A 24,119-nucleotide genomic window follows, 5' to 3' on the forward strand; every position below is an offset into this window, starting at 1 on the left:
GCTCAATCAAAAGTATGGTTTTACTCTGTTAGTTGAATGCACAGATCCGAAAGAAGTTTCACAGAATGCTTCTGTGTAGTTTTTATTTGTAGATATTCTTTTTCCAAATATAGGGCTTTTAGCGGTCAGAATGTCCAATTGCAGTTTCTACAGAAAGAGTGTTTCACAGCGGCTCCATCAAAAGTAAGGTTCAACTCTGTTAGTTGAATGCACAGAACAGAAAGAAGTTTCATACAATGCTTCTGTGTAGTTTATATTTGAACATATTCTTTTTTCCACTATTACCCACTTAGCGCTACGAATGTCCAGTTGCATTTTCTACAGACAGAGTGTTTTAAAACTGATCAATCAAAAGTATGGTTTAACTCTGTTAGCTGAATGCTCAGATCAGAAAGAAGTTTCACAGAATGCTTCTGTGTAGCTTATATTTGAATATATGCCTTTTTCCACTACTACCTTCTTAGCGCTCCAAATGTCCAGTTGCATTTTCTACAGAAAGAGTGTTCAGAACTGCTCTATCAAAAGTATGGTTTAACTCTGTTAGCTGAATGCACATATCAGAAAGAAGTTTCACAGAATGATTCTGTGTAGTTTATATTTGAAGATAATCCTTTTTCCACTATTACCCTCTTAGCGCTCCGAATCTCCAGTTTCATTTTCTACAGAAAGAGTGTTTCAGAACGGCTCAATCAAAACTAAGGTTCAACTCTTTTAGTTGAATGCACAGAACAGTAAGAAGTCTCACAGAATGCTTCTGTGTAGTTTATAATTGAATATAATCCTTTTTCCACTATTACCGTATTAGCGCTCCGAATGTCCACTTGCATTTTCTACAGAAAGAGTGTTCAGAACTGCGCAATCAAAAGTATCGTTTAACTCTGTTAGCTGAATGCACATATCAGAAATAAGTTTCACACAATGCTGCTATGTAGTTTTTATTTGAAGATATTATTTTTCCCAATATAGGCCTCTTAGAGCTCAGAATGCCCAATTGCAGTTTCTACAGAACGAGTGTTTCAGAACGGCCAATCAAAAGTAAGGTTCAACTCTGTTACTTGAATGCACAGAACAGAAAGATGTTTCATACAATGCTTCTGTGTAGTTTATATTTGAACATATTCCTTTTTCCATTATTACCCACTTAGCGCTCCGAACGTCCAGTTGCATTTTCTACAGACAGAGTGTTTCAAATCTCCTCAATCAAAAGTATGGTTTAACTCTGTTAGCTGAATTCTAAGATCAGAAAGAAGTTTCACAGAATGCTTCTGTGTAGCTTATATTTGAATATATTCCTTTTTCCACTACTACCCTGTTAGCGCTCCAAATGTCCAGTTGCATTTTCTACAGAAAGAGTGTTCAGAACTGCTCAATGAAAAGTATGGTTTAATTCTTTTAGTTGAATGCACAGAACAGAAAGAAGTTTCACAGAATGCTTCTGTGTAGTATTTAGTTGAAGATATTCCTTTTTCGACTATTACCCTCTTAGCGCTCTGAATTTCCACTGGCAGTTTCAACACAAAGAGTGTTTCAGAACTGTTCCTTCAAAAGTAAGGCTCAACTCTGTTAGTTGAATTCAGAGAACAGAAAGGAGTTTCAGAGAATGCTTCTGTGTGGATTTTATTTGGAGATATTCCTTTTTCCCCTATTACAATCTTAGCGCTCCGAAGGTCCACTTATATTTTCTACACAAAGAGTGTTTCAAAACTGCTCAATCAAAAGCATGGTTTAGCTCTGTTAACTGAATGCACATATCAGAAATATGTTTCACAGAATGCTTCTGTGCAGTTTTTATTTGTAGATATTCTTTTTCCCAATATAGGCCTCTTAGCGCTCAGAATGTCCAATTGCACTTTCTACAGAAAGAGTGTTCCAGAACGGCTCAATCAAAAGCAAGGTTCAACTCAGTTAGTTGAATGCAGAGGACAGAAAGAAGTTTCACAGAATGCTTCTGTGTAGTTTATATTTGAGTATATTGCTTTTTCCACTATTACCCTCTTAGCGCTCCGAATGTCAACTTGCATTTTCTACAGAAAGAGTGTTCAGAACTGCGCAATCAAAAGTATGGTTTAACTCTGTTAGCTTAATGCACATATCAGAAATAAGTTTCACACAATGCTTCTGTGTAGTTTTTATTTGAATATATCATTTTTCCCAATATGGGCCTCTTAGGGCTCAGAATGTCCAATTGCAGTTTCTACAGTAAGAGTGTTTCAGAACGGCTAAATCAAAAGTAAGGTTCAACTCTGTTAGTTGAATGTACAGAACAGAAAGATGTTTCATACAATGCTTCTGTGTAGTTTATATTTGAACATATTCCTTTTTCCACTATTACCCAATTAGCGCTCCGAATGTCCAGTTGCATTTTCTACAGACAGAGTTTTTCAAAACTTCTCAGTCAAAAGTATGGTTTAACTCTGTTAGCTGAATGCTCAGATCAGAAATAAGTTTCACAGAATGCTTCTGTGTAGTTTATATTTGAATATATTCCTTTTTCCACTACTACCCTCTTAGCGCTCCAAATGTCCAGTTGCATTTTCTACAGAAAGAGTGTTCAGAACTGCTCAATGAAAAGTATGGTTTAATTCTGTTAGCTGAATGCAGAGATCAGAAAGAAGTTTCACAGAATGATTCTGTGTAGTTTATATTTGAAGATATTACTATTTCCAGTATTACCCTCTTAGAGCTCCCAATGTGCACTTGCATTTTCTACAGAAAGGCTGTTCAGAACGACTCAATCAACAGTATGGTTTTACTCTATTAGTTGAATGCCCATATCAGAACTAAGTTTCACAGAATGCTTCTGTGTAGTTTTTATTTGTAGATATACTTTTTCCCAATATAGGCCTCTTAGCGCTCAGAATGTCCAATTGCAGTTTCTACAGAAAGAGTGTTTCAGAACGGCTCCATCAAAAGTAAGGTTCAACTCAGTTAGTTGAATGCACAGAACAGAAAGAAGTTTCACAGAATGCTTCTGTGTAGTTTATATTTGAATATATTCCTTTTCCAGTATTACCGTCTTGGGGACCTGAATATCCACTTGCATTTTCAACAGAAAGAGTGCTTCAGAACGGCTCAATCAAAAATAAGGTTCAACTCTGTTAGTTGAATGCACAGAAGAGAAAGAAGTTTCATAAAATGCTTCTGTGTAGTTTATATTTGAATATATTCCTTTTTCCACTACTACCCTCTTAGCGCTCCAAATGTCCAGTTGCATTTTCTACAGAAAGAGTGTTCAGAACTGCTCAATCAAAAGTATGGTTTAACTATGTTAGCTGAATGCACAGATCAGAAAGAAGTTTCACAGAATGATTCTGTGTAGTTTATATTTGAAGATATTCCTTTTTCCACTATTACCCACTTAGTGCTCCAAATGTCCAGTAGCATTTTCCACAGAAAGAGTGTTTCAGAACTGCTCAATCAAAAGTATGGTTTAACTCTGTTAGCTGAATGCACAGATCAGAAAGAAGTTTCACAGAATGCTTCTGTGTAGTGTTTATATGAAAATATTCTTTTTACCAATATAGGCCTCTTAGCGCTCAGAATGTCCAATTGCAGTTTCTATAGAAAGAGTGTTTCAGAACGGCTCAATGAAAAGTAAGGTTCACCTCTTTTAGTTGAATGCACAGAACAGAAAGAAGTTTCACAGAATGCTTCTGTGTAGTATTTAGTTGAAGATACACTTTATTGACTATTACCCACTTAGCGATCCGAATGTCCACTGGCAGTTTCTACACAAAGAGTGTTTCAGAACTGCTCCTTCAAAAGTAAGGCTAAACTCTGTTAGTTGAATTTAGAGAACAGAAAGGAGTTTCAGAGAATGCTTCTGTGTGGTTTTCATTTGGAGATATTCCTTTTTCCTCTATTACAATCTTAGCGCTCCGAAGGTCCACTTGCATTTTCTACACAAAGAGTGTTTCATAACTGCTCAATCAAAAGTATGGTTTAGCTCTGTTAACTGAATGCACAGATCAGAAATAAGTTTCACAGAATGCTTCTGTGTAGTTTTTATTTGAAGATATTGTTTCTAACAATGTAGGCCTCTTAGCGCTTAGAAAGTCCAATTGCAGTTTCTACAGAAAGAGTGTTTCAGAACGGCTCAATCAAAAGTAAGGGTCAACTCTGTTAGTTGAATGCACAGAACAGAAAGAAGTTTCACAGAATGCTTCTGTGTAGTTTATATTTGAATATATTCCTTTTTCAACTATTACCCTCTTAGCGCTCCGAATGTCCACTTGCATTTTCTACAGAAAGGGTGTTCAGAACGGCTCAATCAAAAGTATGGTTTTACTCTGTTAGTTGAATGCACAGATCTGAAAGAAGTTTCACAGAATGCTTCTGTGTAGTTTTTATTTGTAGATATTCTTTTTCCCAATATAGGCCTTTTAGCGGTCAGAATGTCCAATTGCAGTTTCTACAGAAAGAGTGTTTCACAACGGCTCCATCAAAAGTAAGGTTCAACTCAGTTAGTTGAATGCACAGAACAGAAAGAATTTTCACAGAATGCTTCTGTGTAGTTTATAATTGAATATATTCCTTTTTCCACTATTACCGTATTAGCGCTCCGAATGTCCACTTGCATTTTCTACAGAAAGAGTGTTCAGAACTGCGCAATCAAAAGTATGGTTTAACTCTGTTAGCTGAATGCACATATCAGAAATAAGTTTCACACAATGCGGCTGTGTAGTTTTTATTTGAAGATATTATTTTTCCCAATATAGGCCTCTTAGAGCTCAGAATGTCTAATTGCAGTTTCTACAGAAAGAGTGTTTCAGAACGGCTCAATCGAAAGTAAGGTTCAATTCTGTTAGTTGAATGCACAGAACAGAACGAAGTTTCATACATTGCTTCTGTGTAGTTTATATTTGAACATATTCCTTTTTCCATTATTACCCACTTAGCGCTCCGAATGTCCAGTTGCATTTTCTACAGACAGAGTGTTTCAAATCTCCTCAATCAAAAGTATGGTTTAACTCTGTTAGCTCAGTGCTCAGATCAGAAAGAAGTTTCACAGAATGCTTCTGTGTAGCTTATATTTGAATATATTCCTTTTTCCACTACTACCCTCTTAGCGCTCCAAATGTCTAGTTGCATTTTCTACAGAAAGAGTGTTCAGAACTGCTCTATCAAAAGTATGGTTTAACTCTGTTAGCTGAGTGTACATATCAGAAAGAAGTTTCTCAGAATGATTCTGTGTAGTTTATATTTGAATATAATCCTTTTTCCACTATTATCCTCTTAGCGCTACGAATCTCCACTTTCCTTTTCTACAGAAAGAGTGTTTCAGAACGGCTCAATCAAAACTAAGTTTCAACTCTTTTAGTTGAATGCACAGAACACAAAGCAGTTTCACAGAATGCTTCTGTGTAGTATTTAGTTGAAGATATTCCTTTTTCGACTATTACCCTCTTAGCGCTCTGAATTTCCACCGGCAGTTTCTACACAAAGAGTGTTTCAGAACTGCTCCTTCAAAAGTAAGGCTCAGCTCTGTTAGTTGAATGCAGAGAAGAGAAAGGAGTTTCAGTGAATGCTTCTGTGTAGTTTTTATTTGGAGATATTCCTTTTTTCACTATTACTATCTTAGCGCTCGGAATGTCCACTTGCATTTCCTACAGAAAGAGTGTTTCAGAACGGCTCAATCAAAACTAAGGTTCAACACTTTTATTTGAATGCACAGAATAGAAAGAAGTTTCACAGAATGCTTCTGTGTCGTTTTTATTTGTAGATATTCTTTTTCCCATTACAGGCCTCTTAGCGCTCAGAATGTCCAATTGCATTTTCTACAGAAAGAGTGTTCCAGAACGGCTCAATCAAAAGCAAGGTTCAACTCAGTTAGTTGAATGCAGAGAAAAGAAAGAAGTTGCACAGAATGCTTCTGTGTAGTTTATATTAGAGTATGTTGCTTTTTCCACTATTACCCTCTTAGCGCTCCGAATGTCCACTTGCATTTTCTACAGAAAGAGTGTTCAAAACTGCGCAATCAAAAGTATGGTTTAACTCAGTTAGCTGAATGCACATATCAGAAATAAGTTTCACAGAATGTTTCTGTGTAGTTTTAATTTGTAGATATTCTTTTTCCCAATATAGGCCTTTTAGCGGTCAGAATGTCCAATTGCAGTTTCTACAGAAACAGTGTTTCACAACGGCTAAATCAAAAGTAAGGTTCAACTCTGCTAGTTGAATGCACAGAACAGAAAGAAGTTTCATACAATGCTTCTGTGTAGTTTATATTTGAACATATTCCTTTTTCCACTATTACCCACTTAGCGCTCCGAATGTCCAGTTGCATTTTCTACAGACAGAGTGTTTCAAAACTGCTCAGTCAAAAGTATTTTTTAACTCTGTTAGCTGAATTCTAAGATCAGAAAGAAGTTTCACAGAATGCTTCTGTGTAGTTTATATTTGAATATATTCCTTTTTCCACTACTACCCTCTTAGCGCTCCAAATGTCCAGTTGCATTTTCTACAGAAAGAGTGTTCAGAACTGCTCAATGAAAAGTATGGTTTAATTCTGTTAGCTGAATGCACAGAACAGAAAGATGTTTCACAGAATGATTCTATGTAGTTTATATTTGAAGATATTACTATTTCCAGTATTACCCTCTTACAGCTCCCAATGTCCACTTGCATTTTCTACAGAAAGAGTGTTCAGAACTGCTCAATCAAAAGTGTGGTTTTACTCTATTAGTTGAATGCACATATCAGAAATAAGTTTCACAGAATGCTTCTGTGTAGTTTTTATTTGAAGATATTCTTTTTCCCAATATAGGCCTCTTAGCGCTCAGAATGTCCAATTGCAGTTTCTACAGAAAGAGTTTTTCAGAACGGCTCCATCAAAAGTAAGTTTCAACTCAGTTAGTTGAATGCACAGAACAGAAAGAAGTTTCACAGAATGCTTCTGTGTACTTTATATTTGAATATATTCCTTTTCCAGTATTACCGTCTTAGCGCTCCAAATATCCAGTTGCATTTTCAACAGAAAGGGTGTTCAGAACGGCTCAATCAAAAGTATTTTTTTACTCTGTTAGTTGAATGCACAGATCCGAAAGAAGTTTCACAGAATGCTTCTGTGTAGTTTTTATTTGAAGATATTCTTTTTCCCAATATAGGCAACTTAGCGCTCAGAATGTCCAATTGCAGTTTCTACAGAAAGAGTTTTCAGAACGTCTCCATCAAAAGTAAGGTTCAACTCTGTTAGTTGAATGCACAGAAGAGAAAGAAGTTTCATACAATGCTTCTGTGTAGTTTATATTTGAATATATTCCTTTTTCCACTACTACTCTTTTAGCGCTCCAAATGTCCAGTTGCATTTTCTACAGAAAGAGTGTTTCAGAACTGCTCAATCTAAAGTATGGTTTAACTCTGTTTGCTGAATGCACAGATCAGAAAGAAGTTTCACAGAATGCTTCTGTGTAGTGTTTATATGAAAATATTGTTTTTACCAATATAGGCCTCTTAGCGCTCAGAATGTCCAATTGCAGTTTCTATAGAAAGAGTGTTTCAGAACGGCTCAATGAAAAGTAAGGTTCACCTCTTTTAGTTGAATGCACAGAACAGAAAGAAGTTTCACAGAATGCTTCTGTGTAGTATTTAGTTGAAGATATTCCTTTATTGACTATTAACCACTTAGTGCTCCGAATGTCCACTGGCAGTTTCTACACAAAGAGTGTTTCAGAACTGCTCCTTCAAAAGTAAGGCTAAACTCTGTTAGTTGAATTCAGAGAACAGAAAGGAGTTTCAGAGAATGCTTCTGTGTGGTTTTTATTTGGAGATAATCCTTTTTCTTCTATTACAATCTTAGCGCTCCGCAGGTCCACTTGCATTTCCTACACAAAGAGTGTTTCATAACTGCTCAATCAAAAGTATGGTTTAGCTCTGTTAACTGAATGCACATATCAGAAATAAGTTTCACAGAATGCTTCTGTGTAGTTTTTATTTGAAGATATTCTTTTTAACAATGTAGGCTTCTTAGCGCTTAGAAAGTCCAATTGCAGTTTCTACAGAAAGTGTGTTTCAGAACGGCTCAATCAAAAGTAAGGTTCAACTCTGTTAGTTGAATGCACAGAACAGAAAGAAGTTTCACAGAATGCTTCTGTGTAGTTTATATTTGAATATATTCCTTTTTCAACTATTACCCTCTTAGCGCTCCGAATGTCCACTTGCATTTTCTACAGAAAGAGTGTTCCAGAACGGCTCAATCAAAAGCAACGTTCAACTCAGTTAGTTGAATGCAGAGAACAGAAGGAAGTTTCACAGAATGCTTCTGTGTAGTTTATATTTGAGTATATTGCTTTTTCCACTATTACCCTCTTAGCGCTCCGAATGTCCACTTGCATTTTCTACAGAAAGAGTGTTCAGAACTGCGTAATCAAAAGTATGGTTTAACTCTGTTAGCTGAATGCACATATCAGAAATAAGTTTCACACAATGCTTCTGTGTAGTTTTTATTTGAATATATTATTTTTCCCAATATAGGCCTCTTTGGGCTCATAATGTCCAATTGCAGTTTCTACAGAAAGAGTGTCAGAACGGCTAAATCAAAAATAAGGTTCAACTCTGTTAGTTGAATGTACAGAACAGAAAGATGTTTCATACAATGCTTCTGTGTAGTTTATATTTGAACATATTCCTTTTTCCACTATTACCAACTTAGCGCTCCGAATGTCCAGTTGCATTTTCTACAGACAGAGTGTTTCAAAACTGCTCAGTCAAAAGTATGGTTTAACTCTGTTAGCTGAATGCTCAGATCAGAAAGAAGTTTCACAGAATGCTTCTGTGTAGTTTATATTTGAATATATTCCTTTTTCCACTACTACCATCTTAGCGCTCCAAATATCCAGTTGCATTTTCTACAGAAAGAGTGTTCAGAACTGCACAATCAAAAGTATGGTTTAATTCAGTTAGCTGAATGCACAGATCAGAAATATGTTTCACAGAATGATTCTGTGTAGTTTATATTTGAAGATATTCCTTTTTCCAGTATTACCCACTTAGTGCTCCAAATGTCCAGTTGCATTTCCTACAGAAAGAGTGTTTCAGAACTGCTCAATCAAAAGTATGGTTTAACTCTGTTAGCTGAATGCACAGATCAGAAACAAGTATCACAGAATGCTTCTGTGTAGTGTTTATATGAAGATATTACTTTTTCCAGTATTACCCTCTTAGCGCTCCGAAGGTCCACTTGCATTATCTACAGAAGGAGTGTTCACAACGGCTCAATCAAAAGTATGGTTTTACTCTATTAGTTGAATGCACATATCAGAAATAAGTTTCACAGAATGCTTCTGTGTAGTTTTTATTTGAAGATATTCCTTTTCCCAATATAGGCCTCTTAGCGCTCAGAATGTCCAATTGCAGTTTCTACAGAAAGAGTGTTTCAGAACGGCTCCATCAAAAGTAAGGTTCAACTCAGTTATTTGAATGCACAGAACAGAAAGAAGTTTCACAGAATGCTTCCGTGTAGTTTATATTTGAACATATTCCTTTTTCCACTATTACCCATTTAGCGCTCCAAATGTCCAGTAGCATTTTCTACAGAAAGAGTGTTTCAGAACTGCTCAATCAAAAGTATGGTTTAACTCTGTTAGCTGAATGCACAGATCAGAAAGAAGTTTCACAGAATGCTTCTGTGTAGTGTTTATATGAAAATATTGATTTTACCAATATATGCCTCTTAGCGCTCAGAATGTCCAATTGCAGTTTCTATAGAAAGAGTGTTTCAGAACGGCTCAATGAAAAGTAAGGTTCACTTCTTTTAGTTGAATGCACAGAACAGAAAGAAGTTTCACAGAATGCTTGTGTGTAGTATTTAGTTGAAGATATTCCTTTATTTACTATTACCCACTTAGCGCTCCGAATGTCCACTGGCAGTTTCTACACAAAGAGTGTTTCAGAACTGTTCCTTCAAAAGTAAGGCTAAACTCTGTTAGTTGAATTCAGAGAACAGAAAGGAGTTTCTGAGAATGCTTCTGTGTAGTTTTTATTTGGAGATATTCCTTTTTCCTCTATTACAATCTTAGCGCTCCGAAGGTCCCCTTGCATTTTCTACACAAAGAGTGTTTCATAACTGCTCAATCAAAAGTATGGTTTAGATCTGTTAACTGAATGCACAGATCAGAAATAAGTTTCAGAGAATGCTTCTGTGTAATTTTTATTTGGAGATATTCCTTTTTCCACTAATACAATCTTAGCGCTCCGAATGTCCAATTTCATTTTCTACAGAAAGAGTGTTTCAGAAAGGCTCAATCAAAACAAAGGTTCAACACGTTTAGTTGAATGCACAGAACAGAAAAACTTTCACAGAATGCTTCTGTGTAGTTTTTATGTGTAGATATTCTTTTTCCCAATATAGGCCTCTTAGCGCTCAGAATGTCCAATTGCATTTTCTACAGAAAGAGATTTTCAGAACGGCTCAATCAAAAGCAAGGTTTAACTCAGTTAGTTGAATGCAGAGATCAGAAAGAAGTTTCACAGAATGCTTCTGTGTAGTTTATATATGAATATATTGCTTTTTCCACTATTACCCTCTTAGCGCTCCAAATGTCCACTTGCATTTTCTACAGAAAGAGTGTTCAGAACTGTGCAATCAAATGTATGGTTTAACTCTGTTAGCTGAATGCACATATCACAAATAAGTTTCACACAATGCTTCTGTGTAGTTTTTATTTGAATATATTATTTTTCGCAATATAGGCGTCCTAGCGCTCAGAATGTCCAATTACAGTTTCTACAGAAACAGTGTTTAAGAACGGCTCAATCAAAAGTAAGGTTCAACTCTGTTAGTTGAATGTACAGAACACAAAGTTGTTTCACACAATGCTTCTGTGTAGTTTATATTTGAACATATTCCCTTTTCCACTATTACCCACTTAGCGCTCCGAATGTCCAGTTGCATTTTCTACAGACAGAGTGTTTCAAATCTCCTCAATCAAAAGTATGGTTTAACTCTGTTAGCTGAATGCTCAGATCAGAAAAAGTTTCACAGAATGTTTCTCTGTAGTTTATATTTGAATATATTCTTTTTCAACTACTACCCTCTTAGCGCTCCAAATGTCCAGTTGCATTTTCTACAGAAAGAGTGTTCAGAACTGCTCAATCAAAAGTATGTTTTAACTCTGTTAGCTGAATGCACAGTTCAGAAAGGAATTTCACAGAATGATTCTGTGTAGTTCATATTTCAAGATATTACTTTTTCCAGTATTACCCTCTTAGCGCTCCGAATGTCCACTTGCATTTTCTACAGAAAGAGTGTTCAGAACGGCTCAATCAAAAGTATGGTTTTACTCTATTAGTTGAATGAACATATCAGAAATAAGTTTCACAGAATGCTTCTGTGTAGTTTTTATTTGAAGATATTCTTTTTCCCAATATATTCCCCTTAGCGCTCAGAATGTCCAATTGCAGTTTCTACAGAAAGAGTGTTTCAGAACAGCTCCATCAAAAGTAAAGTTCAACTCAGTTAGTTGAATGCACAGAACAGAAAGAAGTTTCACAGAATGCTTCTGTGTAGTTTATAGTTGAATATATTCTTTTTCCAGTATTACCGTCTTAGCGCTCCCAATATCCACTTGCATTTTCTACAGAAAGAGTGTTTCAGAACGGCTCAATCAAAAATAAGTTTCAACTCTGTTAGTTGAATGCACAGAACACAAAGAAGTTTCATACAATGCTTCTGTGTAGTTTATATTTGAATATATTCCTTTTTCCACTACTACCCACTTAGCGCTCCTAATATACATTTGCATTTTCTACAGAAAGAGTGTTCCGAACTGCTCAATCAAAAGTATGGTTTAATTCTGTTAGCTGAATGCACAGATCAGAAATAAGTTTCACAGAATGATTCTGTGTAGTTTATATTTGAAGATATTCCTTTTTCCACTATTACCCACTTAGCGCTCCAAATGTCCAGTTGCATTTTCTACAGAAAGAGTGTTTCAGAACTGCTCAATCAAAAGTATGGTTTAAGTCTGTTAGCTGAATGCACAGATCAGAAAGATGTTTCACAGAATGCTTCTGTGTAGTGTTTATATGAAAATATTGTTTTTACCAATATATGCCTCTTAGCGCTCAGAATGTCCAATTGCAGTTTCTATAGAAAGAGTGTTTCAGAACGGCTCAATGAAAAGTAAGGTTCACTTCTTTTAGTTGAATGCACAGAACAGAAAGAAGTTTCACAGAATGCTTCTGTGTAGTATTTAGTTGAAGATATTCCTTTATTGACTATTACCCACTTAGCGCTCCGAATGTCCACTGGCAGTTTCTACACAAAGAGTGTTTCAGAACTGTTCCTTCAAAAGTAAGGCTAAACTCTGTTAGTTGAATTCAGAGAACAGAAAGGAGTTTCTGAGAATGCTTCTGTGTAGTTTTTATTTGGAGATATTCCTTTTTCCTCTATTACATTCTTAGCGCTCCGAAGGTCCCCTTGCATTTTCTACACAAAGAGTGTTTCATAACTGCTCAATCAAAAGTATGGTTTAGATCTGTTAACTGAATGCACAGATCACAAATAAATTTCAGAGAATGCTTCTGTGAAGTTTTTATTTGGAGATATTCCTTTTTCCACTAGTACAATCTTAGCGCTCCGAATGTCCACTTTCATTTTCTACAGAAAGAGTGTTGCAGAACGGCTCAATCAAAACAAAGGTTCAACACTTTTAGTTGAATGCACAGAACAGAAAAAGTTTCACAGAATGCTTCTGTGTAGTTTTTATGTGTAGATAATCTTTTTCCCAATATAGGTCTCTTAGCGCTCAGAATGTCCAATTGCATTTTCTACAGAAAGAGAGTTTCAGAACGGCTCAATCAAAAGCAAGGTTTAACTCAGTTAGTTGAATGCAGAGATCAGAAAGAAGTTTCACAGAATGCTTCTGTGTAGTTTATATATGAATATATTGCTTTTTCCACTATTACCCTCTTAGCGCTCCGAATGTCCACTTGCATTTTCTACAGAAAGAGTGTTCAGAACTGTGCAATCAAATGTATGGTTTAACTCTGTTAGCTGAATGCACATATCACAAATAAGTTTCACACAATGCTTCTGTGTAGTTTTATATGAATATATTATTTTTCGCAATATAGGCCTCCTAGCGCTTAGAATGTCCAATTACAGTTTCTACAGAAACAGTGTTTAAGAACGGCTCATTCAAAAGTAAGGTTCAACTCTGTTAGTTGAATGTACAGAACACAAAGTTGTTTCACACAATGCTTCTGTGTAGTTTATATTTGAACATATTCCTTTTTCCACTATTACCCACTTAGCGCTCCGAATGTCCAGTTGCATTTTCTACAGACAGAGTGTTTCAAAACTGCTCAATCAAAAGTATGGTTTAACTCTGTTAGCTGAATGCTCAGATCAGAAAAAGTTTCACAGAATGTTTCTCTGTAGTTTATATTTGAATATATTCTTTTTCAACTACTACCCTCTTAGCGCTCCAAATGTCCAGTTGCATTTCCTACAGAAAGAGTGTTCAGAACTGCTCAATCAAAAGTATGGTTTAACTCTGTTAGCTGAATGCACAGATCAGAAAGAAATTTCACAGAATGATTCTGTGTAGTTCATATTTCAAGATATTACTTTTTCCAGTATTACCCCCTTAGCGCTCCGAATGTCCACTTGCATTATCTACAGAAAGAGTGTTCAGAACGACTCAATCAAAAGTATGGTTTTACTCTATTAGTTGAATGCCCATATCAGAAATAAGTTTCACAGAATGCTTCTGTGTAGTTTTTATTTGAAGATATTCTTTTTCCCAATATAGGCCTCTTAGCGCTCAGAATGTCCAATTGCAGTTTCTACAGAAAGAGTGTTTCAGAACAGCTCCATCAAAAGTAAAGTTCAACTCAATTAGTTGAATGCACAGAACAGAAAGAAGTTTCACAGAATGCTTCTGTGTAGTTTATAGTTGAATATATTCTTTTTCCAGTATTACCGTCTTAGCGCTCCGAATATCCACTTGCATTTTCTACAGAAAGAGTGTTTCAGAACGGCTGAATCAAAAATAAGGTTCAACTCTGTTAGTTGAATGCACAGAACACAAAGAAGTTTCATACAATGCTTCTGTGTAGTTTATAATTGAACATATTCCTTTTTCCATTATTACCCACTTAGCGCTCGGAATGTCCAGTTGCATTTTCTACAGACAGAGTGTTTCAAATCTCCTCAATCAAAAGTATGGTTTAACTCTGTTAGCTGAATGCTCAGATCAGAAAGAAGTTTCACAGAATGCTTCTGTGTAGCTTAAATTTGAATATATTCCTTTTTCCACTAATACCCTCTTAGCACTCCAAATGTCCAGTTGCATTTTCTACAGAAAGAGTGTTCAGAACTGCTCTATCAAAAGTATTGTTTAATTCTTTTAGCTGAATGCACAGATCAGAAAGAAGTTTCACAGAATGATTCTGTGTAGTTTATATTTGAAGATATTACTTTTTCCAGTATTACCCTCTTAGCGCTCCGAATGTCCACTTGCATTTTCTACAGAAAGAATGTTCACAACGGCTCAATCAAAAGTATGGTTTTACTCTATTTGTTGAATGCCCATATCAGAAATAAGTTTCACAGAATGCTTCTGTGTAGTTTTTATTTGAAGATATTCTTTTTCCCAATATAGACCTCTTAGCGCTCAGAATGTCCAATTGCAGTTTCTACAGAAAGAGTGTTTCAGAACGGCTCCATCAAAAGTAAGGTTCAGCTCAGTTATTTGAATGCACAAAACAGAAAGAAGTTTCACAGAATGCTTCTGTGTAGTTTATATTTGAAGATATTCCTTTTTCCACTATTACCCACTTAGCGCTCCAAATGTCCAGTAGCATTTTCTACAGAAAGAGTGTTTCAGAACTGCGCAATCAAAAGTATGGTTTAACTCTGTTAGCTGAATGCACATATCAGAAATAAGTTTCACACAATGCTGCTGTGTAATTTTTATTTGAAGATATTATTTTTCCCAATATAGGCCTCTTAGCGCTCAGAATGTCCAATTGCAGTTTCTACAGAAAGTGTTTCAGAACGGCTCAATCAAAACTAATGTTCAACTCTTTTAGTTGAATGCACAGAACAGAAAGAAGTTTCACAGAATGCTTCTGTGTAGTATTTAGTTGAAGATATTCCTTTTTCGACTATTACCGTCTTAGCGCTCCGAATGTCCACTGGCAGTTCCTACACAAAGAGTGTTTCAGAACTGCTCCTTCAAAAGCAAGGCTCAGCTCTGTTAGTTGAATGCAGAGAACAGAAAGGAGTTTCAGAGAATGCTTCTGTGTAGTTTTTATTTGGAGATATTCCTTTTTTCACTATTCCAATCTTAGCGCTCCGAATGTCCACTTGCATTATCTACAGAAAAATTGTTTCAAAACGGCTCAATCAAAACTAAGGTTCAACACTTTCAGTTGAATTCACAGAACAGAAAGAAGTTTCACAGAATGCTTCTGTGTAGTTTTCATGTGTAGATATTATTTTTCCCATTATAGGCCTCTTAGCGCTCAGAATGTCCAATTGCATTTTCTACAGAAATAGTGTTTCAGAACGGCTCAATCAAAAGCAAGTTTTAACTCAGTTAGTTGAATGCAGAGATCAGAAAGAAGTTTCACAGAATGCTTCTGTGTAATTTATATTTGAATATATTCCTTTTTCCACTATTACCCTCTTAGCGCTCCGAAAGTCTACTTGCATTTTCTACAGAAAGAGTGTTCAGAACTGTGCAATCAAATGTATGGTTTACATCTGTTAGCTGAATGCACATATCAGAAATAAGTTTCACACAATGCTTCTGTGTAGTTTTTATTTGAATATATTATTTTTCGCAATATAGGCCTCCTAGCGCTCAGAATGTCCAATTACAGTTTCTACAGAAACAGTGTTTAAGAACGGCTCAATCAAAAGTAAGGTTCAACTCTGTTAGTTGAATGTACAGAACACAAAGTTGTTTCATACAATGCTTCTGTGTAGTTTATATTTGAACATATTCCTTTTTCCACTATTACCCAATTAGCGCTCTGAATGTCCAGTTGCATTTTCTACAGAGTGTTTCAAAACTGCTCAATGAAAAGTATGGTTTAACTCTGTTAGCTGAATGCTCATATCAGAAAGAAGTTTCAAAGAATGTTTCTGTGTAGTTTATATTTGAATATATTCTTTTTCCACTACTACCCTCCTAGCGCTCCAAATGTCCAGTTGCATTTTCTACAGAAAGAGTGTTCAGAACTACTCAATCAAAAGTACGGTTTAACTCTGTTAGCTGAATGCACAGATCAGAAAGAAATTTCACAGAATGATTCTGTGTAGTTCATATTTGAAGATATTACTTTTTCCAGTATTACCCTCTTAGCGCTCCGAATGTCCACTTGCATTTTCTACAGAAAGAGTGTTCAGAAAGGCTCAATCAAAAGTATGGTTTTATTCTATTAGTTGAATGCCCATATCAGAAATAAGTTTCACAGAATGCTTCTGTGTAGTTTATATTTGAATATATTCGTTTTTCCACTACTACCCTCTTAGCGCTCCATATATCCAGTTGCATTTTCTACAGAAAGAGTGTTCAGAACTGCTCAATCAAAAGTATGGTTTAACTCTGTTAGCTGAATGCACAGATCAGAAATAAGTTTCACAGAATGATTCTGTGTAGTTTATATTTGGAGACATTCCTATTTCCACTATTACCCTCTTAGCGCTCCGAATCTCCACTTGCATTTTCTACAAAAAGAGTGTTTCAGAACTGCGCAATCAAAAGTATGGTTTAACTCTGTTAGCTGAATGCTCATATCAGAAAGAAGTTTCACAGAATGCTTCTGTGTAGTTTATATTGAATATATACCTTTTTCCACTACTACCCTCTTAGCGCTCCAAATGTCCAGTTGCATTTTCTACAGAAAGAGTGTTCAGAACTGCTCAATCAAAAGTATGTTTTAACTCTGTTAGCTGAATGCACAGATCAGAAAGAAGTTTCACAGAATGATTCTGTGTAGTTTATATTTGAAGATATTCCTTTTTCCACTATTACCCTCTTAGCGCTCCGAATCTCCACTTTCATTTTCTACAGAAAGAGAGTTTCAGAACGGCACAATCAAAACTAAGGATCAACACTTTTAGTTGAATGCACAGAACAGAAAGAAGTTTCACAGAATGCTTCTGTGTAGTTTTTATGTGTAGATATTCTTTTTCCCAATATAGGCCTCTTAGCGCTCAGAATGTCCAACTGCATTTTCTACAGAAAGAGTGTTTCAGAACGGCTCAATCAAAAGCAAGGTTTATCTCAGTTAGTTGAATGCAGAGATCAGAAAGAAGTTTCACAGAATGCTTCTGTGTAGTTTATATTTGAACATATTCTTTTTTCCACTCTTACCCACTTAGCGCTACGAATGTCCAGTTGCATTTTCTACAGACAGAGTGTTTCAAAACTGCTCAATCAAAAGTATGGTTTAACTCTGTTAGCTGAATGCTCAGATCAGAAAGAAGTTTCACAGAATGCTTCTGTGTAGTTTATATTTGAATATATTCCTTTTTCCACTACTACTCTCTTAGCGCTCCAAATGTCCAGTTGCATTTTCTACAGAAAGAGTGTTCAGATCTGCTCAATCAAAAGTATGGTTTAACTCTGTTAGCTGAATGCACAGATCAGAAAGAAGTTTCACAGAATGATTCTGTGTAGTTTATATTTGGAGATATTCCTTTTTCCACTATTACCCTCTTAGCGCTCCGAATCTCCACTTGCATTTTCTACAGAAAGAGTGTTTCAGAACGGCTCAATCAAAACTAAGGTTCAACTCTTTTAGTTGAACAAACAGAACAGAAAGAAGTTTCACACAATTCTTCTGTGTAGTTTTTATTTGTAGACATTCTTTTTCCCAATATAGGCCTCTTAGCGCTCAGAATGTCCAATTGCAGTTTCTACAGAAAGAGTGTTTCAGAACGGCTCAATCAAAAGTAAGGTTCAACTCTGTTAGTTGAATGCACAGAACAGAAAGAAGTTTCATACAATGCTTCTGTGTAGTTTATATTTGAACATATTCTTTTTTCCACTCTTACCCACTTAGCGCTACGAATGTCCAGTTGCATTTTCTACAGACAGAGTGTTTCAAAACTGCTCAATCAAAAGTATGGTTTAACTCTGTTAGCTGAATGCTCAGATCAGAAAGAAGTTTCACAGAATGCTTCTGTGTAGTTTATATTTGAATATATTCCTTTTTCCACTACTACCCTCTTAGCGCTCCAAATGTCCAGTTGCATTTTCTACAGAAAGAGTGTTCAAATCTGCTCAATCAAAAGTATGGTTTAACTCTGTTAGCTGAATGCACAGATCAGAAAGAAGTTTCACTGAATGATTCTGTGTAGTTTATATTTGAAGACATTCCTTTTTCCACTATTACCCTCTTAGCGCTCCGAATCTCCACTTGCATTTTCTACAAAAAGAGTGTTTCATAACTGCTCAATCAAAAATATGTTTTATCTCTGTTAACTGAATTTACAGATCAGAAATAAGTTTCACAGAATGCATCTGTGTAGTTTTTATTTGAAGATATAATTTTTCCCAATATAGGCCTCTTAGCGCTTAGCATGTCCAATTGTAGTTTCTACAGAAAGAGTGTTTCAGAACGGCTCAATCAAAAGTAAGGTTCAACTCTGTTAGTTGAATGCACAGAACAGGAAGAATTTTCACCGAATGCTACTGTGTAGTTTATATTTGAATATATTCCTTTTTCCACTATTACCCTCTTAGCGCTCCGAATGTCCACTTGCATTTTCTACAGAAAGAGTGTTCAGAACTGCGCAATCAAAACTAAGGTTCAACTCTTTTAGTTGAACAAACAGAACAGAAAGTAGTTTCACACAATGCTTCCGTGTAGTTTTTCTTTGTAGACATTCTTTTTCCCAATATAGGCCTCTTAGCGCTCAGAATGTCCAATTGCAGTTTCTACAGAAAGAGTGTTTCAGAACGGCTCAATCAAAGGTAAGGTTCAACTCTGTTAGTTGAATGCACAGAACAGAAAGAAGTTTCATACAATGCGTCTGTGTAGTTTATATTTGAACATATTCTTTTTTCCACTATTACCCACTTAGCGCTACGAATGTCCAGTTGCATTTTCTACAGACAGAGTGTTTCAAAACTGCTCAATCACAAGTATGGTTTAACTCTGTTAGCTGAATGCTCAGATCAGAAAGAAGTTTCACAGAATGCTTCTGTGTAGTTTATATTTGAATATATTCCTTTTTCCACTACTACTCCCGTAGCGCTCCAAATGTCCAGTTGCATTTTCTACAGAAACAGTGTTCAGATCTGCTCAATCAAATGTATGGTTTAACACTGTTAGCTGAATGCACAGATCAGAAAGAAGTTTCACAGAATGATTCTGTGTAGTTTATATTTGGAGACATTCCTTTTTCCACTATTACCCTCTTAGCGCTCCGAATCTTCACTTGCATTTTCTACAGAAAGAGTGTTTCAGAACGGCTCAATGAAAACTAAGGTTCAACTCTTTTAGTTGAACAAACAGAACAGAAAGAAGTTTCACACAATTCTTCTGTGTAGTTTTTATTTGTAGACATTCTTTTTCCCAATATAGGCCTCTTAGCGCTCAGAATGTCCAATTGCAGTTTCTACAGAAAGAGTGTTTCAGAACGGCTCAATCAAAAGTAAGGTTCAACTCTGTTAGTTGAATGCACAGAACAGAAAGAAGTTTCATACAATGCTTCTGTGTAGTTTATATTTGAACCTATTCCTTTTTCCACTATTACCCACTTAGCGCTACGAATGTCCAGTTGCATTTTCTACAGACAGAGTGTTTCAAAACTGCTCAATCAAAAGTATGGTTTAACTCTGTTAGCTGAATGCTCAGATCAGAAAGAAGTTTCACAGAATGCTTCTGTGTAGTTTATATTTGAATATATTGCTTTTTCCACTAATACGCTCTTAGCGCTCCAAATGTCCAGTTGCATTTTCTACAGAAAGAGTGTTCAGATCTGCTCAATCAAAAGTATGGTTTAATTCTGTTAGCTGAATGCACAGATCAGAAAGAAGTTTCACCGAATGATTCTGTGTAGTTTATATTTGAAGACATTCCTTTTTCCACTATTACCCTCTTAGCGCTCCGAATCTCCACTTGCATTTTCTACAAAAAGAGTGTTTCATAACTGCTCAATCAAAAATATGTTTTATCTCTGTTAACTGAATTTACAGATCAGAAATAAGTTTCACAGAATGCATCTGTGTAGTTTTTATTTGAAGATATTCTTTTTCCCAATGTAGGCCTCTTAGCGCTTAGCATGTCCAATTGCAGTTTCTACAGAAAGAGTGTTTCAGAACGGCTCAATCAAAAGTAAGGTTCAACTCTGTTAGTTGAATGCACAGAACAGAAAGAATTTTCACAGAATGCTACTGTGTAGTTTATATTTGAATATATTCCTTTTTCCACTATTACCCTCTTAGCGCTCCGAATGTCCACTTGCATTTTCTACAGAAAGAGTGTTCAGAACTGCGCAATCAAAAGTATGGTTTAACTCTGTTAGCTTAATGAACATATCAGAAATAAGTTTAACACAATGCTTCTGTGTAGTTTTTATTTGAAGATATTATTTTTCCCAATATAGGCCTCTTAGCGCTCAGAATGTCCAATAGCAGTTTCTACAGAAAGAGTGTTTCAGAAAGGCTCAATCAAAAGTAAGGTTCAACTCTGTTAGTTGAATGCACAGAACAGAAAGAAGTTTCATAAAATGCTTCTGTGTAGTTTATATTTGAACATATTTTTTTTTCCACTATTACCCACTTAGCGCTACGAATGTCCAGTTGCATTTTCTACAGACAGAGTGTTTCAAAACTGCTCAATCAAAAGTATGGTTTAACTCTGTTAGCTGAATGCACAGATCAGAAAGAAGTTTCACAGAATGCTTCTGTGTAGTTTATATTTGAATATATTCCTTTTTCCACTACTACTCTCTTAGCGCTCCAAATGTCCAGTTGCATTTTCTACAGAAAGAGTGTTCAGATCTGCTCAATCAAAAGTATGGTTTAACTCTGTTAGCTGAATGCACAGATCAGAAAGAAGTTTCACAGAATGATTCTGTGTAGTTTATATTTGGAGATATTCCTTTTTCCACTATTACCCTCTTAGCGCTCCGAATCTCCACTTGCATTTTCTACAGAAAGAGTGTTTCAGAACGGCTCAATCAAAACTAAGGTTCAACTCTTTTAGTTGAACAAACAGAACAGAAAGAAGTTTCACACAATTCTTCTGTGTAGTTTTTATTTGTAGACATTCTTTTTCCCAATATAGGCCTCTTAGCGCTCAGAATGTCCAATTGCAGTTTCTACAGAAAGAGTGTTTCAGAACGGCTCAATCAAAAGTAAGGTTCAACTCTGTTAGTTGAATGCACAGAACAGAAAGAAGTTTCATACAATGCTTCTGTGTAGTTTATATTTGAACATATTCTTTTCTCCACTATTACCCACTTAGCGCTACGAATGTCCAGTTGCATTTTCTACAGAAAGATTGTTCAGATCTGCTCAATCAAAAGTATGGTTTAACTCTGTTAGCTGAATGCACAGATCAGAAAGAAGTTTCACCGAATGATTCTGTGTAGTTTATATTTGAAGACATTCCTTTTTCCACTATTACCCTCTTAGCGCTCCGAATCTCCACTTGCATTTTCTACAAAAAGAGTGTTTCATAACTGCTCAATCAAAAATATGTTTTATCTCTGTTAACTGAATTTACAGATCAGAAATAAGTTTCACAGAATGCATCTGTGTAGTTTTTATTTGAAGATATTCTTTTTCCCAATGTAGGCCTCTTAGCGCTTAGCATGTCCAATTGCAGTTTCTACAGAAAGAGTGTTTCAGAACGGCTCAATCAAAAGTAAGGTTCAACTCTGTTAGTTGAATGCACAGAACAGAAAGAATTTTCACAGAATGCTACTGTGTAGTTTATATTTGAAAATATTCCTTTTTCCACTATTACCCTCTTAGCGCTCCGAATGTCCACTTGCATTTTCTACAGAAAGAGTGTTCAGAACTGCGCAATCAAAAGTATGGTTTAACTCTGTTAGCTTAATGAACATATCAGAAATAAGTTTCACACAATGCTTCTGTGTAGTTTTTATTTGAAGATATTTTTTTTCCCAATATAGGCCTCTTAGCGCTCAGAATGTCCAATTGCAGTTTCTACAGAAAGAGTGTTTCAGAAAGGCTCAATCAAAAGTAAGGTTCAACTCTGTTAGTTGAATGCACAGAATAGAAAGAAGTTTCATACAATGCTTCTGAGTAGTTTATATTTGAACATATTCTTTTTTCCACTATTACCCACTTAGCGCTACGAATGTCCAGTTGCATTTTCTACAGACAGAGTGTTTCAAAACTGCTCAATCAAATGTATGGTTTAACTCTGTTAGCTGAATGCTCAGATCAGAAAGAAGTTTCACAGAATGCTTCTGTGTAGTTTATATTTGAATATATTCCTTTTTCCACTACTACTCTCTTAGCGCTCCAAATGTCCAGTTGCATTTTCTACAGAAAGAGTGTTCAGATCTGCTCAATCAGAAGTATGGTTTAACTCTGTTAGCTGAATGCACAGATCAGAAAGAAGTTTCACAGAATGATTCTGTGTAGTTTATATTTGGAGACATTCCTTTTTCCACTATTATCCTCTTAGCGCTCCGAATCTCCACTTGCATTTTCCAAAGAAAGAGTGTTTCAGAACGGCTCAATCAAAACTAAGGTTCAACTCTTTTAGTTGAACAAACAGAACAGAAAGAAGTTTCACACAATGCTTCTGTGTAGTTTTTATTTGAAGATATTATTTTTCCCAATATAGGCCTCTTAGCGCTCAGAATGTCCAATTGCAGTTTCTACAGAAAGAGTGTTTCAGAAAGGCTCAATCAAAAGTAAGGTTCAACTCTGTTAGTTGAATGCACAGAACAGAAAGAAGTTTCATACAATGCTTCTGTGTAGTTTATATTTGAACATATTCTTTTTTCCACTATTACCCACTTAGCGCTACGAATGTCCAGTTGCATTTTCTACAGACAGAGTGTTTCAAAACTGCTCAATCAAAAGTATGGTTTAACTCTGTTAGCTGAATGCTCAGATCAGAAAGAAGTTTCACAGAATGCTTCTGTGTAGTTTATATTTGAATATATTCCTTTTTCCACAACTACTGTCTTAGCGCTCCAAATGTGCAGTTGCATTTTCTACAGAAAGAGTGTTCAGATCTGCTCAATCAAAAGTATGGTTTAACTCTGTTAGCTGAATGCACAGATCAGAAAGAAGTTTCACAGAATGATTCTGTGTAGTTTATATTTGGAGATATTCCTTTTTCCACTATTACCCTCTTAGCGCTCCGAATCTCCACTTGCATTTTCTATAGAAAGAGTGTTTCAGAACGGCTCAATCAAAACTAAGGTTCAACTCTTTTAGTTGAACAAACAGAACAGAAAGAAGTTTCACACAATTCTTCTGTGTAGTTTTTATTTGTAGACATTCTTTTTCCCAATATAGGCCTCTTAACGCTCAGAATGTCCAATTGCAGTTTCTACAGAAAGAGTGTTTCAGAACGGCTCAATCAAAAGTAAGGTTCAACTCTGTTAGTTGAATGCACAGAACAGAAAGAAGTTTCATACAATGCTTCTGTGTAGTTTATATTTGCACATATTCTTTTTTCCACTATTACCCACTTAGCGCTACGAATGTGCAGTTGCATTTTCTACAGACAGAGTGTTTCAAAACTGCTCAATCAAAAGTATGGTTTAACTCTGTTAGCTGAATGCTCAGATCAGAAAGAAGTTTCACAGAATGCTTCTGTGTAGTTTATATTTGATTATATTCCTTTTTCCACTACTACGCTCTTAGCGCTCCAAATGTCCAGTTGCATTTTCTACAGAAAGAGTGTTCAGATCTGCTCAATCAAAAGTATGGTTTAACTCTGTTAGCTGAATGCACAGATCAGAAAGAAGTTTCACCGAATGATTCTGTGTAGTTTATATTTGAAGACATTCCTTTTTCCACTATTACCCTCTTAGCGCTCCGAATCTCCACTTGCATTTTCTACAAAAAGAGTATTTCATAACTGCTCAATCAAAAATATGTTTTATCTCTGTTAACTGAATTTACAGATCAGAAATAAGTTTCACAGAATGCATCTGT

This window comes from Symphalangus syndactylus, chromosome 23, assembly GCF_028878055.3.
Source record: "Symphalangus syndactylus isolate Jambi chromosome 23, NHGRI_mSymSyn1-v2.1_pri, whole genome shotgun sequence".
NCBI lineage: Eukaryota > Metazoa > Chordata > Mammalia > Primates > Hylobatidae > Symphalangus > Symphalangus syndactylus.